General features: G+C 43.2%; 1 long non-coding RNA gene across 3 annotated transcripts; it reads left to right on the top strand.

Annotated features, from left to right (window-relative positions):
• Positions 1–1605: 1605 nt before the first annotated feature.
• Positions 1606–17938, top strand: LOC310745112. 3 transcript variants are annotated; one of them, XR_014539947.1, is made up of 4 exons: positions 1613–1690; positions 13243–13321; positions 15654–15738; positions 17415–17938. It is a non-coding gene; the product is annotated as an uncharacterized lncRNA (long non-coding RNA). The 3 variants fall into 3 exon arrangements; XR_014539946.1 differs by lacking the exon at positions 13243–13321 and having other exon boundaries at positions 1606–1690; XR_014539948.1 differs by lacking the exon at positions 13243–13321 and having other exon boundaries at positions 1618–1690; positions 15631–15738.
• Positions 17939–17969: the final 31 nt, after the last annotated feature.

The following is a 17969-nucleotide window of genomic DNA, read 5'->3' as shown; positions in this document are numbered from 1 at the left end:
ACCTAATGGGGAGGGAAAACTCTTCGTCAAAGGAAGAGGTTGGAGTTGACCCCAAGAGTCCGAGGGCACGCAGACAAACAAAGGTTAAGAAAAGGTGTCAATCAAAGAAGAAGGGGGGGATTTTGTGTTTCCTGTCGGTGGCATAATTTGAGCTCAGATGCCTCAACTTCATCATGATAATACAGCCGCTTGTATAAGCGACTCTGAGGTTAATTAATGTGTATTATAAATCTTCTTGTAAACGCAACTACTGAGTGCTGATTACCTAAGCCGGCAGCCTGCCAGTTCCTGCCAGTTCGGGAAGTCCGTTCCAAAACCAAAGCGTTCCAAAACCAAGGTGCACTTTCCCATAGAAAGTAATGCAAAATGGATTATTCCGCTCCAGACTTTTAAAAATAACTCCTAAAACAGCAATTTAACATGAATTTTACTATCTAATGAGACCATTGATCCATAAAATGAAAGCAATAAACAATGTACTGCAGTCACACAATCAGTCCATCAGTGGCTGAACTGGATTCCACACTGTCACACAGTCACACACACACACACAGACACACACACAGCCGCAAAAGCAAAAACACAAAATAGCAAAAGCAGACAGACCTCAGCCTAACACTCAGAACGGAAGTGTGGCACTCAAATAGTAAGTGCGGCACTTAAATCGAAAGTGTGGCACTCAAATTGGAAGTGTAACACTCAAAACAGAGCATGTTCGGCTTCCAAAAAAAGTTCGCAAACTGGAACACTTCCTTCCTTCTGGGTTTGAAGTGTTTGGGTTCCAAGTTGTTTAAGTACCAAGGCATTTGAGAACCAAGGTACCATGTAGCTCAGTAGGTGGTGAAGACAGGCCTTGTGTGAATCATTAAATCGGAGCTTTCCAAACTTTTCATGTTTCATTTCTTTTAAGATATACATTATTTAGTGACACAGAAATTCAGATTTACTAGCAAACTGGAGGTTCAACTAACCCATTTCCAGTACTGGGAGGAGCAAGCGAGCGTTTGCACGACACACCTATACACACTGCAGGTGTCTCAACACAGTTTGGAAAGCTTTGCCTTAAATGAAGTCTGGACTCAGCATCACAGGGGAGCAACTGGTGACCTTCAAGAGAGCCAAGGCTACATGGGTGACCCCAGTCCCCTCACACCACGTTTTGAGTGAGCAGAAGAAGAAATCCTACTTACATTTTTAACTTTATGAAGTTTCTCTGTAGAAAGGTGATTTAAAATACACAACCCTAACATATGTTTTCTACCTCCCTTAAACTCACATAAGCTACTCCAACCCCTACCCCTAAATATCAATTTAAAAACACACAAGGCTATGGGAAGCATTAAATAAAAAGATGGATGAAAATGTGTAAATATCAAAACAAAATATAAATCCTCTTCTCCTCTCTCACACGCCCATGGACACATTCTCACACTGCTCCTACCACTCCTGACTCCTGGACTGGACACCTCTGGCTTGTGACCTTTAAGCCAGAATTGAAAAAGATGTCACAAAGGAGGGCAGGTCACTGTTACCTTGACAACCCACCTACCTGGACACTGCTCCTCAGTCTTCAAAGTTCTTCAGAACTTTGAGGCACCTGATTGTCTGAAGCATCTTGTTGAAACATCTCTGTGTCTTGCCAAATGTGAGGTGGTTCTTTTTATGAGATTCAGAAGCAATACAAACACAAGTGAGTGAGAAAATTAAAGATTTTATTCTAAACAGCAAGCTTTATATACATTACCAAGCAAGCACGTTGATCTGCCACTGGGAAGCCCTCAAGAAGTGATGAAGTGACCCCAGGTAGTTTCAGGTTGTACGACCCCCCCCCCCCGACCATGAGTTTGTACATGAGCATCTGAGCTATGCCTCAAAATCATCTCATTTATAGATTACTGATAGCCTGTATGGCTTGCCCAACTTCCTATGTGCAGATTATTCATTAGCTAGCCCCCTCTTCCAATACCGTATGTTCCTCCAAACAATGTCTAACATCAAAGAAGGTCAGAAGGTACCCTGCATTATCGCGTCTTCCTTCCACCAGATTATACATTAAAGGCTGCTCTCAGCTATCAAAGAGTAGAACAATAGATAAAGGGGAAGTAAACAGAAGCAGGAGGAGAAGACCATGTCAGATCACTTATCTCCTTGAAATACAATTGTCTTCTGGATAAATTTCCACTACACTCGGTTCATATTCATATCTCCATTTCAGATTATCCTGATTTCTAAGAGAACCACCCCAATCTCCTTTTAAATACAATATGAAATGCACACCTCCCGGGTTTAGGGAGTTTAGGGGTACTCTCCTTTTGACTCAAGAAAACCACCATTTTATAATTCAAATCAGGGGAAATAAATACAGTAAATGGACCAAAGTACAAAGATTCACAAAATGTTTAGGGGTGTGCATACCCCTGCGTCCCCCCAGAAAAAAGCACTGCTTCTATGATTCTATTGTTTTGATGGGGTGAAGTTAAGACACTGGAATCAGCAGGAATTGTCCAAACATTATTCAGCCATGAAAAGCGCTTGTTTGGAAATTTGCTGAAATATTTCTGTTAAGGAATTACCGCATTTTTCGTCCTATAGGACGCACCGGCCCATAGGACGCACCTAGATTTGGGGGGGGGGAATAAAGGGGAAAAATTATTTCCCCCCCCCCCCGGCGCAGGGCTGGGGCGGGGGAAGCCCGAGCTTCCCCCGACCCCAGCCCCCAGAACAGGCAGCTCTCCACAAGCCGTGGGAGCCCAGCGATAAGTCGCGCCGGGCTCCCACAGCTTGCGGAGAGCTGCGCGAAGCCTGCTCTGGGAGCATGTGGGGCTGGGGGCGGGGGAAGCCCGCCGCCAGCCTCCAAACCTCGTCGGGAGACAGTGGGATGGCGCGCTGCGCCTCCCCGCTGTCCCCCGAGCTTGCGGGGCTGGCCGCAGGGAGAAGCACGCTTCTCCCCGCCGCCAGCCTCCAAACCAGGTCGGGGGACAGCGGTATGGTGGCGTTCCGCCTCCCCGCTGTCCCCTGAGCTTGTGGGGCTGGCGGTGGGGCTCTCCTGAAGCCTGGAGAGCGAGAGGGGTCGGTGCACACCGACCCCTCTCACTCTCCAGGCTTCAGCAAAAGCCTGCATTCGCCGCATAGGACGCACACACATTTCCCCTTCATTTTTGGAGGGGAAAAAGTGCGTCCTATAGGGCGAAAAATACGGTATCATTTTCTTCTGTATCAATAACCTTTATTTATTGATGTGGAACATTTTTAAATCCTGCCTGTGAGCATAAAACATCCAAGGCAGCTAATCTTGCCAGCAATGAGCAATCAAGGTCTTCACTGCTGTTGAATATTATATTGGAAGGCAGTCCTGTTCAGGGAAGTTTTTAATGGCATTTCCCCCCCCCCCCATTGTGCTTTTAATACAAGGTGTGACCAGAAAGTTCGGTGAATGGTCACAGAAATTGGACAGCGAGAAATATTTGAACATACATACCTTACAGGCCTTCAAAGTTGGCCTCCTCTGATGCAATGCACCATTGACAATGTTTGTAGAAACTTCTGGAGAAGTCATCTTCTCGAACTGCTTTCAGTTCCCTCATCACAGCAGCTTGGACGTGTGAAATGTTGGAAAATCTGTGCCCTTTCACTGCAGATTTCAGTTGGGGGGGGGGGAGAAATCTGGTGGGGCCAGATCGGGAGAATATGGAGGGTGGGTGTGATGGCTTGGGAATCGGATTCAGAGGCTGAACCTGCAGAATCCCAGCCTGCCCAGGAGTCCCCGCCTCCAGGACCAGCTGAGCCGGGCCTGGGGCTTGAACCTGAAGTGTCCTCACCTGTGCCGGATCTTCAGGAGCAGACATCAGCTGAGTCTGCTCCGGAGGTGATCAAGGACACATTCCCTGCAGGTGCTCCACTCTCAGCCCCATCAGGGGAAGAGGAGGTTGCCTCTGGGTCCGGTAACCCCCAGCCTCTCCTGAGCTGCAGAGGCTCAGGGCAGAGAGGCGGAGGGAACTAAGTTCCTGCAGGAGGAGTGCTCACCTCCAGGCCAGGAGAGGTGAGTCACCTGTGGACCAGAGCCGCCCTATCCTCAGGGCAGATAAAAGCCGGCCAGCCCAGTCCCAGGTTGCGGGAGCAACATTGTTGGTAACCTGTTCCTGCTGGCACCCTGACCTGCTCTTCTGCCAGAGCTCCTGACCTCACCCGACTCCTTGCCTTGGACCCCGCTTCAGCCTTGATGCCTCTTTACCACACCCTTGACCTCGGACTGGACTCGGACCACGCTGCAAGGTAACCCCCCGGGACCAGCACAGTGGGACAACTCAGTAACGATTTCACGTGGAATGTGCAATTCTTCCACCACCGTTTGGACAGACAAGCGCCAATCCCACATCAATAACTCACGATCTCTGTCAACATTTGCCGCTGTTCTGCTCATTGACGGTCTGCCAGACTGAGGGTCATCTTCGATGGTTTGCCACCCTTCACAGAAACCCTCAAACCACTCATACGCTGTCTTTCGAGTTACAGCTTCATCTCCATACACAACTGTCAGCATTTCGTGGGTTTCTGATGCCGATTTACCCAGTTTGAAACAGAATTTCATATTGACTCTCTGCTCCATTTTCAATCGCAACGCACTGCACTATTAACAGCTACTAAATGCTATCGCGTGAACGTAGGCCTGTCAACAAATGCCGAGACACATGCACATATGTTAGCTGAGATATGGACAAATGCCTCCCTCGTGTCTCTGCGAATCCGGCAGTTCCCATTATCACATACAGCGGTGATTCACCCTACTTTCCAGTCACACCTTATATTTTGTTGGGAGCTGCCCAGGGTGGTTGGGCCACCTGGTCAGATGAGCGCCATATAAATAATAAAATTATTATTATTACCCAGGAAAGAGGAAACGGCAGGCAGAAATAGGGGTATGTAGCTAATCCACAAATAGGGTAGATTCTTGAATTCCTTGAGCACTTGAGATTTTGCCATGTGATGCCAATAAAGGTTTGATGATGATGATGATGATGATTTTGCCCTTTGAACTGCAGTAAATCACTGTCCCCTGTATTATAAAGCAGTTTTCATGCTCTGTGAAATAAAGGGTGATCGATTAGCTACTACACCGTAACTGCTTCCTTTGGTTGCTCTAATGAAGACGTTTCAATCCTTTTAAAATAGCTTATTATATTTGATTTTATTGCAATTGCTTCTGACAGCCTGCAATAACCTTTTTTAAAAAATATAAAGAAATGTTGCGGGTGCAGCCTGTTCATTGGCACACCTGTCTTCTGCTGATGTCCGAAATGTGAAGCCAGGAGACTGTCTGTCTCGTATAATTGCATTGCAAGCAAGTGGAAGTCATAAGGTTGGGGTCACTTTTCCTGGTGATGCTTAGCAATGCAAACAAGAGCGCCCTCCACAATTTATTTATATATTGGTACAAATGTATTGATTGAAAAGAGGGTGAAAGTTTGTTTTTTTTCTCAATTGGAAAACAGTGTGAAGCTACTTTCCAAAATGTATAAGTTGTTGCTAGGACGGCATACTAAAGATGAAGAAGTTAAATCGGTGATGATACAGTGGGCAAAAGATATTGGGCAATAGTATTCAGTTTTCATCTGGGGAAAAGTTATGGAGGGAGGATTTAAAATTTACAGCATGCTGTGCGTTGAAGAAAAACTATATGAAAATGATGTATCGTTGGTATTTAACACCTATAAAATTAGCAAAAATGTATAGCACTGCTTCAAATGTATGTTGGAAGTGTAAGGAAAAGGAAGGCACATTCTACTATATGTGGTGGACATGCAAAATAACAAAGGCATTCTGGGAAATGATATATAATGAGTTGAAAAAAAGAAGTTTAAAATAATGTTATGAAAAAACCAGAAGCCTTTTTACTAGGAAATTTAGATGCAGAAATACCAAAGGAGGAGAAAAGATTGTTTATGTATGTGACGACAGCAGCGCAGATACTACCGGCCCAGAGATGGAAAGAAGATAAAGTCCCGACCAGAGACGAATGGTTGATAAAGTTGATGGACTACGCCGAAATGGTGAAAATGACTGGGAAAATCAGAAACCAAGAAGATGGAAACTTTAATAATGTTGACGATTATGATTCTTGTTTGAATACAAATGTATGTTTTAAAATTGAATTTTTTAAATTAAAAAGGGGGGGAGTATTCCCCCCCTCCCAGCTAGAGTGAAAGCAGTTCTCATTTCGTCACATAGCCAATTCTGATTAGCTGTGTGTGATGCCTTATTTTCTGGGATCACCTATGTCACAATTTGTAGAAAACAAAGAGACCGTACTGATATGGTTAAAATGCTTCCACTTCAGTGCAAGAGAGGGCAGGATCAAAATAACTGTTCTTTTAGAAAATGCCACCCGAACCAAAGCACTACTTTCAAGCCAACTTTTTCTAGACCTGGTTCAGACATGGCACTAAACCACAGTTTAGCATTGCGCTTCTCATTCCCCTCTCCTTTGGCATGACCACAAAGAGGAGAATGGAAGGATCCACTTCTGTTTCCAGAGCTCAAAGGGAAGCCAAGTTATGCACATGGTTTTGGGCCATGTGCAGAGTTCCAATGGAATCATCATCATCATCAACCTTTTATTCGACCGTCAGTCAGAAAAAAGTACGTTTGTCAATATACAGTTAAAACATCCAGGAAGATTTTAGAACTTAGCCAACGCTAAAATGGGCTAAACAGATAGCCCCATATCAATACAGTCAATTATAGTCTTGCGACGCTTAAAAGCTAAAAAAAGAAATTTGGCCACCAAGGAAGGTATAGCTCTAGTGACATTATTCAGCAAGTGTAAAACCTGGTTTTCTCCGGGTAGGAAGCTAAATTGACATAGGTGTGGGTCTATAAAATTTTGTCTAAGCTCTGCATAAGAAGGGCAAGTCAAGAGAATGTGTTCGGTGGACTCAACCACACCCAGGGCACAATGATAGGTTCTCTGGGCGTATGGTACTCCCCTGTACCTTCCCCACAATATTGCAGAGTCAAGGACATTTAATCTAGCCGCTGTAAGAAGTCTGCGGTATTCAACATAGTGGATTTCTGCAAGGTAGGGGGCTGGTATGGTCCGATAAATCTGGTCCCCTAGGAACATCCCTGGTTTTACCAGGGCTATGTCCTCTTGTCTGGCAATGTCACTCAGCCTCCGGGAGATCACAGCTCTAGCTTGATTGTACGTCATAGACTCAAAGTAAAGGTGAGACAATCCGCAGGATTGAACCTTGTTAATGACCTCCCTTTCCCACGATGATTGGAAATCGTCCCTCAATATCAAGGGGGCAATACCCACTGGTTTAAAACAAAGCTTGAGCCATAGCCAGAGCTTCGTCTTCAAGGCCACATACCGTAGAGCTTGCCAGCCGACCTCTAATCTCATAACCGCACCCGCTACTGAGGGGGGAATCCTAAGGATGGCTCTAAGGAATCGCGTTTGGATAGAATCCAGTTTCAAAAAATCCCTACGGGAGCCTAAAGAGATGCCCACTAAAAGAAGGGGGAGGACTTTCATTTGAAAGAGTCTCAAAGCTATCTTCACTGATTGAGCCTGATTCTTAGCATATAGAGATCTAATCTGGATGGCTGCTTTAGATGCATTAGTTGTTATATAGTCTCTATGGGCCAGAAAAGACCTATTTGACCGTATTACTTGTCCCAGATATTTAAAGCAGTTAACCTGCTCTAGGGGGATCCCGTTCATCGACCATCGATGGAGTCTCGGTCGGGCAGAGAAGACCATGATCTTGGTCTTAGCATAGTTGGGCTGGAGCTCATGCTGATCTCCAATGGAATCAAGTTTCTCAGTAACACCGGTGCCCACAACCTCATTTGTGGCTTACACTTGGGGGGAATCTAATATATACGTATATAAAAAACATAATTTTATCGGCCACCTTTGCGCAGGTCAAACCATGCTCAAGGCATCTTATGACATGAAAAGAATACATAACTACAACATAACATCCGCGACCAGAAAGAAGAGGAATATCAAGAAGACTGGAAGAAATTTAAAGACTATTTGAATAGAGATTGCAACATTGAAAATTAGAAGTTACCTGAAAGTATCAATTAGGCCTAGGATTAAATTAGGATTTAATTATTAAATGAGATTTATAAGGTTAAGAAAAGTTAAGAAACTTGACTATAATTGGAATATTGTTTTTGAATAATGATATTGGAAAACTGCTACATTTAGTTACAAGGAAATTCAGATGGGAGGGACTGGAGTAAGTCAAGTAATATGTTTATGAGGCTGGAAGTTTAATCAATTATTAATTTGTATTGTGTTTGTGTACTTGTTGTTATATCTTTTGCTGTTATTTGCTTTATTTGCTTTATTTTTTTCCTATTCTTTCTTTATTGGTTTTTTAGTATGTGTTATATTTGTAAGAAACCTAATAAACATTATTGGGGAAAAACACATAACTACAGCATAAGAAAAGCAGTCATAAACCATAAATCAGACATTAACAAATACAAAACCAAACTGAACAATTCCCACATAAATCACAACAAAATGTAAAATAAAGATACAAAAAACCAACAGCAACATCTCTCACCCCCCCCAAAAAACCCCCAATATTCCCACTCAAGAGTCTGTTCAGCAACCTCAGCTTTTGTAGCTGGAGTCAGTCAAGGCCCCACCTTGCCAGGCCAGGTAGGAAAAGGCCCACAAGGAAGGTAGCAAGTCTTCCAGGATTTGCAGCCAATATTGAGGCATGTGTCAGAGCAATCATTTGGATGCTACTTTAATTTATGACAGCTTTCAAAACACAGGTGGCCGTTTCATGCAGTAGCTTAATGCATGGAGGAGCCAAGTGCATGCAGTGGTTTGTGCAATGTTCTTCACCAGAGGCCTTTTTAAAAAACCAGGACCGTCATATTACAGTCATAGTGTATGCACCAAACCTGCATCTAAGCATGGAAATGTTTCCGAATTTTAATTCAGCTTTTAAAAAATGAATGTGTATTTTAAAACTATGTCTAAAGCCGCCTTCTTCTTCTTCTTCTTCTTCTTCTTCTTCTTCTTCTATCACTCGTAGCCGAGTAAGATTGTCTTCCATGAACACGGTCTTAACAGTGAGTCCATAAGTGACTGTGGAGGCCAATTCTGGATCCACACGTCCTTCCACAGTGGGGACATAGGTTTCCGGGTGGGTGTTGATCGTGGTGAGGGTTTGTCAAGTGTGCCTTCCTCTTAGCACGTTTCTTGTCCTGAGTTCGAGTGTCTTCAAAGCCCATGACACCTTTGGTCTAGGCCGTTCTCCAATTGGAGAAGAAGAAGAAGAAGAGTTTGGATTTGATATCCTGCTTTATCACTACCTGAAGGAGTCTCAAAGCGGCTAACATTCTCCTTTTCCTTCCTCCCCCACAACAAACACTCTGTGAGGTGAGTGGGGCTGAGAGACTACAGAGAAGTGTGACTGGCCCAAGGTCACCCAGCAGCTGCATGTGGAGGAGAGGGGAAGCGAACCCGGTTCCCCAGATTACGAGACTACTGCTCTTAACCACTACACCACACTGGCTCTCACAGGCCAGTGTTTCACAATTGTTGGTGTTTATCCCACAATTGTTTTTTAAGATTTGCCTTGAGAGAGTCTTTAAACCTCTTTCGTTGACCACCAGCATTACGCTTTCCATTTTTAAGTTCGGAATAGAGTAGTTGCTTTGGAAGACGATAATCAGGCATCCACACAACATGACCAGTCCAACCAAGTTGATGTTGAAGAATCACTGCTTCGACATTGGTGATCTTTGCTTCTTCCAGTACACTGGCATAAGTTCGCCTACCACTTTAGTAAAGGGATCATTGCAAGTTTCTCCATTTTGGATTCTTTGGTGTGCATCTTTGGACTACCAGAGTTGAGCCTTGTTCTGTTGGCCAAAGCCAATGCGGCAACTTTCAGTCAACGGAAACCCTTTGACTTTTTGCCTTTCCATTCTGACTGGGGAATGTAATTCTTGTGAGTTTATTGGTCCCTTTTGTGATGCCACTGGATGACTATGGAATGGGCAATTTGGAAGAAAGCCCTGGGTAGTAAATATATCGGGTGATTTAAGAAGCTAAAATATCATAACAGAAATTATGGTTGTACCACAGGGAATATATTATTTCTGGTTTCCTGGCCAGCTAGTATAAAATACAAAATACATTTCTGTTTTTCTATTGGTTCATAGTTGCTCTGTCAGGCAAGCCTTTGGCTTTTAACAACGCACATGTGATTAGGCAGATAAAGAGATCATGAGGCAGAAAATAGATCTTAACAGCTGATTCCAGATACTCATAAGTGTGTTTAATAACCTATCATTTGATACCCCATGGTTATAGCAACCATTAGCTTGACACTCTGGGATTATTTAAGAAATTGCCGTTATTAAAAACGGGCAACTGAAAAGTGAGACATATTTATCTCTTAGTTTTACGCACAAGCAATTAATTGGTCTAAATTATACTTGGTTCTAATGCTGGGGCTTATTTATAGTGTAGCTGAGGATTTATTGCTCTGCTCTGCTTCCTGGAACATATCACTGGCCAAGTTTGGGCATTCTGTGTGATTATTATAGCTATTTTGCAAAATGGTGAAGGAGAGAGGAGTGTCCGGAGCTCTAGGAGGTTTTATTTCATTACATTTTAGATTTATAACATGTTTTAACCACATAGGCTAAGAGTGGCTAACAACCTTATAAAGAAAACTAAAGCTATTGTTTATTTAAATCTCACTAAAATAACGCTTACTTGTCCTCAGCCAGTAAGGTCTATTTCACACAGTTGGATTATTCGTATAATAAATGTGGACCACACATCTTTCATTGAGTTTATATTGCATCCCAGCGCACAACTGCAGTATTCCTCTGCTCCTTGAGTAGCCAACATGGTGCCCTCCATATGCTTTGGACTACAACTCCCATCATCCTGGCAATTGACCATGCTGGCTGAGACTTCTGGAGAACATCACATTGACTTCCTCTACTCTACTTCCACACTGGTTTTTTTGTTTTATTTTATTTTAATTAGATACCGCCCTATACCAGGAGGTCTCAGGGCTGTTCACAGAAAAGATCACAATATATAAAATCAAAATAAGAATAATAACCCAATAACACCCCCCCCACACAAAAAGAGCCACATTTTAAAAGGGTATAGGATGTCAATCAGATCAATCAAAGGATTGGTTAAAAAGGATCATTTTTGCCTGGTGCCTAAAGGTGTATAGTGAAGGCGCCAGGCGAACTTCCCTGGGGAGAGCATTCGACAGACGGGGGGCCAATGCAGAGAAGGCCTCTTCTCATGTTGCCACCCTGTGGACCTCTCCAGGAGGAGGCACACGAAGGAGGGCCTCAGAAGATGATCTCAGGGTCCGGATAGGTTCATATGGAAAGAGGTGGTCCTTGAGGTATTGCGGTCCTGAGCCATTTAAGGCTTTATAGGTCAAAACCAGCACTTTCAATTGGGCCTGGAAATTAATTGGTAGCCAGTGCTGTCGGACCAGGATCAGTGCAATATGCTCAAACCGTCTTGCTCCGGTGAGCAACCTGGCCACTGAATTCTGCACTAGCTGAAGTTTCCAACTGTCTTCAGAGGCGTATAACACATTGCAGCAATCTAACCTTGAAGTTACCAGAGCATAGACAACAGTAGTTAGGCTATCCCTGTCCAAATAGGGGCGTAGCTGGGCCACCAGTCGAAGCTGATGGAAGGCACTCTGGGCCACTGAGGCCACAATTGAATACAGTTCTGCCAATGTCACATGCCCATCTTGCAAAAATCTCCAATGGTCACAGAATGGCCTAGTGGTTGTATAGTTCATGGCACTTGAATGAGGCCTAATGTAGTATATTTGTGGGATACAGGTTTGCAAAGATGATTACTGATATTTAATCCTGAACCCTGCTAGTCATTGACTGGCTCCACTTTGGTTGGTTTGTCTTTCCAAATCCGCCTCTGGAAATGGTCTGTGGTTTGCTTGTGACCAACAAACTAGACTATGAAACCATGGTTTGAAGGCAGCTTATGAATCTTGACTTGTGTTAACCGCAATGTCATGTCACATGCCAACACACTATCCTGGCTTAATCTTAGTTTCATAGAATTGTAGAGTTGAAAAGGACCACGTAGTGCAGAAATTTTTCACCCAAGGTGGGGCTCGATTCCATGAGCCTGAGATTAAAAGTCTTATGGGCTACTGAAGGAGCTAATCTTATTTTTGTGCCCTGTCTCACCTGGGTATAGAACATGGGAATGCTTAAAAGACAAGATCCACATTAGGCAAAACAAGGTATGGTTACTTTCCTTGTGTATAAAACTGTTGCTTGGTTTGTTCCACCAACCATGGTTTAAAACAAAGCTTAGCATTATGTGAAAACACAACCACTATGGCGTCTGCTCTCTTCTCCACTTCTAAATATGTCTCAAAGTGTTTGAGCAGTGGAGCGTTCAACTTTGTTGAAAGTTCTCTGGCTAAATAACTGGCAGTCAAAGTGTCACATTTAGTGTGCCGACAACACGAACAAGAATTATGCTGCAGTATATTTTTATTTCGTTCTAGCCCGTAATGATGTCTCATTATAATTTTACTTCCATGCATCGTGTTAAATAAGCGAAAATTAATTTGCTCTTAATGCCGTTTTTAATAATGTCACATAACCAGTCCACTATAGCTCTTCAATCACTGGGACAAAGTGCATTGGGCCAAATGTGATCCAGAGAGCAATGTTTTACCATGCAATTTTCCTGATCCAAATAATATCATTTCTGAAAAATACAGACTGTTCACATGGCCCAGTTTTTTAGAAAGAAAAGTTGTGATTTTGCTGTTGCTTTTGAACCTTTCTTCATAGAAAGATGAGGGTAGCAGCACTCTAATTCTGGTGTTATATACAGTGGTACCTCGGGTTACATACGCTTCAGGTTACATACGCTTCAGGTTACAGACTCCGCTAACCCAGACATAGTGCTTCAGGTTAAGAACTTTGCTTCAGGATAAGAACAGAAATCTTGCTTCGGCGGCGCAGCAGCAGCAGGAGGAGGCCCTATTAGCTAAAGTGGTGCTTCAGGTTAAGAATAGTTTCAGGTTAAGAACGGACCTCCGGAACGAATTAAGTACATAACCCGAGGTACCACTGTATCAGTATATGTTCTAATTGAGATTGATGATATACTTTTAACCTGTTTTGACTCTTATGAGTTTATCTGACTGTACTCTGCTTTTTCCTTTAAAGTGGCATATAAATTAAATAACAACACCAAATCAAGATATGGTGCAAAGGGAAGGAGCAGCATGTGACTGTACCAATCATGGTAATAAGACTACAACTCCTGAGTGTTAGTTATATAAGGAGACATGGGACACAGGTGGCGCTGTGGTCTAAACCACTGAGTCTCTTGGGCTTGCCGATCGGAAGGTCGGTGGTTCGAATCCACATGACGGGGTGAGCTCCTGTTGCACTGTCCCAGCTGCTGCTAATCTTAGCAGTTGAAAGCACACCGGTGCAAGTAGATAAAAGAGGTACCACGGTGGCGGGAAGGTAAGCGGCGTTTCTGGGCGTTCTGTTTTCCGTCACGGTGTTCAGTTGTGCCAGAAGCAGTTTAGTCCTGCTGGCCACATGACCCAGAAAGCTGTCTGTGGACAAACGCCGGCTCCCTCGGCCTGAAAGCGAGATGAGCACCACACCCCATAGTTGAATTTGATTGGACTTCACCATCCAGGGGTCCTTTAAAGGTAAAGGACCCCTGGCAGTTAAGTCCAGTCGCAGATGACTCTGGGGTACAGTGCTCATCTCACTTTACTGGCCGAGGGAGCTGGCATTTGTCTGCAGTTTTTCCGTGTCATATGGCCAGAATGACTAAGCCACTTCTGGCGAAATCAGAGCAGTGCATGGAAACGCCGTTTACCTTCCCGCCGGAGCGGTACTTATTTATCTACTTGCACTTTTGGGTGTGCTTTCATAAGCATTACTTACTTTTGAGAAAATATGCATAGGATTGTACTGTAAGTGTGCCTACCTGTTGGATTGTATATATGGAGTTGTATCAAACTTAATTATACTGAGTGCTTTTTTCTGGGGGGTACGCAAGGGTACACACTGTCGAAAATCAAGCCTATATTGGGAGTAACTGGCAACTCTCCCAGGCACCCGGCTTGGTCTCCTGTTGACCTCCCTGGCTGCATTCCCCAGCAAGATCCAGGCTAGGTCACGATAGGCGATTCTTCCCAAACGTGGGAAGAACACACACCCCCTCCCTCCTGCTCCCCCGGCAAGGAAAAGGAGATAGACAGAAACATATTTACATGCTTTTATTTCTGTCTTTGCAGCATTACAGAAAACATGTCTGTACTCTTCAAACTCCAGCAGTCAAGTGACAAAGACTTCCTGTACTTCCTGTACATACGTAAGAGGAAGAGCTCATATTACACTCTGAGCTTATTCCAGTGCATTGCCCTGTGAACTGACTGTCCCTCTGTTTCCCACAGACAGTCCCAACCTTCCATCATGTAATGCTTTCAAGCTAGCAGTTTGCAGCTGCATTGCATCCATATCGTAACACACACACCCCCTAAACATTTTGCGAATATTTGTACTTTTGTCCATTTATTGTATTTATTTTTCCTGATATGATCTATAAAATGGTGATTTTCTTGAGTTGAAATGAGAGTACCCCTAAACATTCTTTTTTTGGGGGGTGGAAGCACTATATTCTGGATAAACCCATTGAAGTCAACGACAATTAGTTATAATGAATTTAAATTCACTTATTTCAATGGGTCTACTCATTAAGTCAGGTAAAACCCATACTCTTTATATGCAGCAACGGTATCATTGATACTGTCTTTCTCCCCCACCCCAATAAAAAAGCAAGAAAAGGAGCCACATTGAGGGGGAAAGTCAGCATTAATCAATAAAGCTACAAATCAATATGTGCACCAAATTATAGTTTATAATCTTCCCAAATAAAACTTAAACTGCACTTTTCTTTTGGAAGTAAAGCTTGCTTTAAAGAAGTCCAGCAATAAAATATTTCGTACATTAATTTACTGTTGCTTTTTTAAAAAATCCACAAGGTTATTTGCAAGCTTTTAAGTCGCATTACAAAGTTAAATCATCTTGACTCTTTTTCATGTTTGCTGCAGGACGCATTAGTTTAACATTTCAGCCTACAGTACCGGTTGTTTATTAGAATAATTTTGAAGAACTACGAATATTTTATGCCAAGCAATGCAGTAAGATTATCAGAGGTTCAAAGCACAGCACTTTGTGTTCTGCTAATACTGGCTAATACTTACTGGCATGTGTCTCCTTGAAACTGTGTAATGTATTTATATCAGCTGTTGTTTTAGTGAATTTAAAAGAGGCATTACAGGAAGAAAATGTAATGTAAATTCTAAACAGTGCCTCTTGTGCTGCATTAAATTACTATGCTTGTCTGGTAGTAAACTTTTTTTTTCTCTCGGAGCGATGTGAAAATGATTTATAATTGCATTTATATTTCAAATCTTTCGTTGAAGCATCCTTGCTATCTGGTGACTGTCTGCTGATATATAACTTACGGCCCCCAATTAAAATGTGCCATGCGTATAATTGCAGGGGAATATTTTATCATTTCTACAGGGTATTTCTGGTTCTGGTTTCAGAGCTTGACATCGCAGCTGGCAAAATGCTCAAGTCCATTGCAAAGGCTGGTGGGGGAAGCAAGTGCCAGTTTACCAGTTCACCAAGGTAAGCACAACTTTGCTGAATAAACCAAACACAATGACCCAAAATGTAGTTTGGAAAACCTTGGAGGCAGCGAATCACAAGAGCAGGCGCCGGCAAAAATAATGACGCGGAGAAACCTGCAAAGCCAGCTGATGCCTCTACCGAGCTCCATCCTTATTTCAGACATGATATATCAGTATAACACAATGTTTAGCTGGTGATATATCGCGATGTTGAAAACCAGATATTGCCCAGCCTTACTGTTCCCCCCGACTTAGTTCCATCTTTATCTCAGACATCGTGATATATTGATATATCGCAATGTTTAGTCAGTGATATATTGTTGTAAACCAGATATCGTCCAGCCCCAGTCGTCATCATAGTAATGACCATATTTGAGTAATAATAATAAATAATTATAATTATTATTATTATTTATCATTTATACCCCGCCACTCTGGGCAGCTCCCAACAGAATATTAAAAACACAATAAAACATCAAACATTAAAAACTTCCCTGAAGGGCTGCCTTCAGATGTCTTCTAAAAGTCAGATAGTTGTTTATTTCCTTGACATCTGACGGGAGGGCGTTCCACAGGGTGGGCACCACTACTGAGAAGGCCCTCTGCTTGCTTCCCTGTAACCTCACTTCTTGCCATGAGGGAACCGCCAGAAGGCCCTCGGCGCTGGACCTCAGTGTCTGGGCTGAACTATGGAGGTGGAGATGCTTCTTCAGGTATACTGGGCCGAGGCCATTTAGGGCTTTAAAGGTCTGCACCAATAGTTTGATTTGTGCTCAGAAACGTACTGGGAGCCAATGTAGGTATTTCAAGACCAGTGTTATGTGATCCCGGCGGCCATTCCCAGTCCCCAGTCTAGCTGCCGCATTCTGAATTAATTGTAGTTTCTCAGTCACCTTCAAAGGTAGCCCCACGTAAGCGCATTGCAGTAGTCCAAGGAGTGGCAGACCTACCCTTCCTTCCCTGGAGACATTTGTAGTTCAGTCATATATAAGTTGTCAGAATCAATTAAGTAGATAGATAATATCAATATGATGGGTTTTTTAAAAAAGGGATTTAGCCATTACCCCAACTTCCTATGACAGATGATCAAGTCTATGCCTACATCTTACACTTATTTCAGTTCCTCCAATGCCTACCATTTTTAAGTGAATGACTCCTTCGGCTGGTAGCGTGGAACCCTCACCATGAGACAAATGTTCCTGCCAAGCTGTAAAGAGGATTTGGGGAGGGAAATGGAAGGAAATGTTTGATGCAAGGTGTAATGGGTACCGCAGAACTAACAATAGACCTGATCCTGGGATATTTGGTTTCGCTAATATGATCCAATTAAGCTGAATCAAAGCATCCTTGGGTTCATTTGCTCAAAGCCATTCCTTCAATGAGGAAACATTAAGTCACGGGTCTCCTTCTCTCTCTCTCTCTCTCCCTCTCTCTGCCAGCTGCCCATGTGGTTTTATAATCCAAAAAAGCAATGAGGTAGTGAATAACGGGATTACTTTTAGAGGTTAATAATTGGGTGATGGGAAAGTCTTTTGTGATGCTTTAGCACATGCCGAGTCATAGCAGTTAAGGCAAATTGTCACCAAGAAACTGGAAATAGTATTTTAGATTGGCCTCTTTTGTTAAACGTGTGCTTATGTGAATGTGGGATTGATTTTTTCTCTTTTTTTGCAGGGAATGTGTGGACTCGCAGAGCAAAGTTATCTCCCTAAAGTGCAGGCTTCTTTTAATAGCCTAATTCGTGTTCCCAGCTTGGGTCCACTCAGTCCAGCCTCAGTTATGTTTTTAAGTCGGGAGGGAAGTGTGCTGTGAGACTGCAGGGAAGGGATAAAACTCGCCATTTCACATTCTTGGTGCCCAGCAGGTCTGTGTGTTCGTTCTGTGGAAGATTTGGCTTTCCATTTGCGACGGGAGCAACTGAGTGCTCTGCGGAAAGGCATTACCTTTTGAGAAATCTCCTCTGGCATCCCATAAAAAAAAGCTGCTTAAAGCTAGGCTGCTGAGAATCTGACCCGTAAGAGTATTATTTTCAGAGAGGTCTCCTACTGGAGCTACATCCCTGTTCCAAAAATGGACTATTGTCGAGTTGGCTTAGTTCTTTGTAAGGGAAAGTGCCATGCTACTTAACTGTCCATGTCCCGCAACTCTGGAGTATGAACTCTTCTAAACTTAACTGTGTTCTGTGTTCATCTCCCTCTCCTCCCATGAGTTTTAATAATAATAATAATA

This window comes from Podarcis filfolensis, assembly GCF_964270895.1.
Source record: "Podarcis filfolensis genome assembly, chromosome: 11".
Classification (NCBI taxonomy): domain Eukaryota; kingdom Metazoa; phylum Chordata; class Lepidosauria; order Squamata; family Lacertidae; genus Podarcis; species Podarcis filfolensis.
This window is presented reverse-complemented; position numbering and strand designations above follow the sequence as displayed.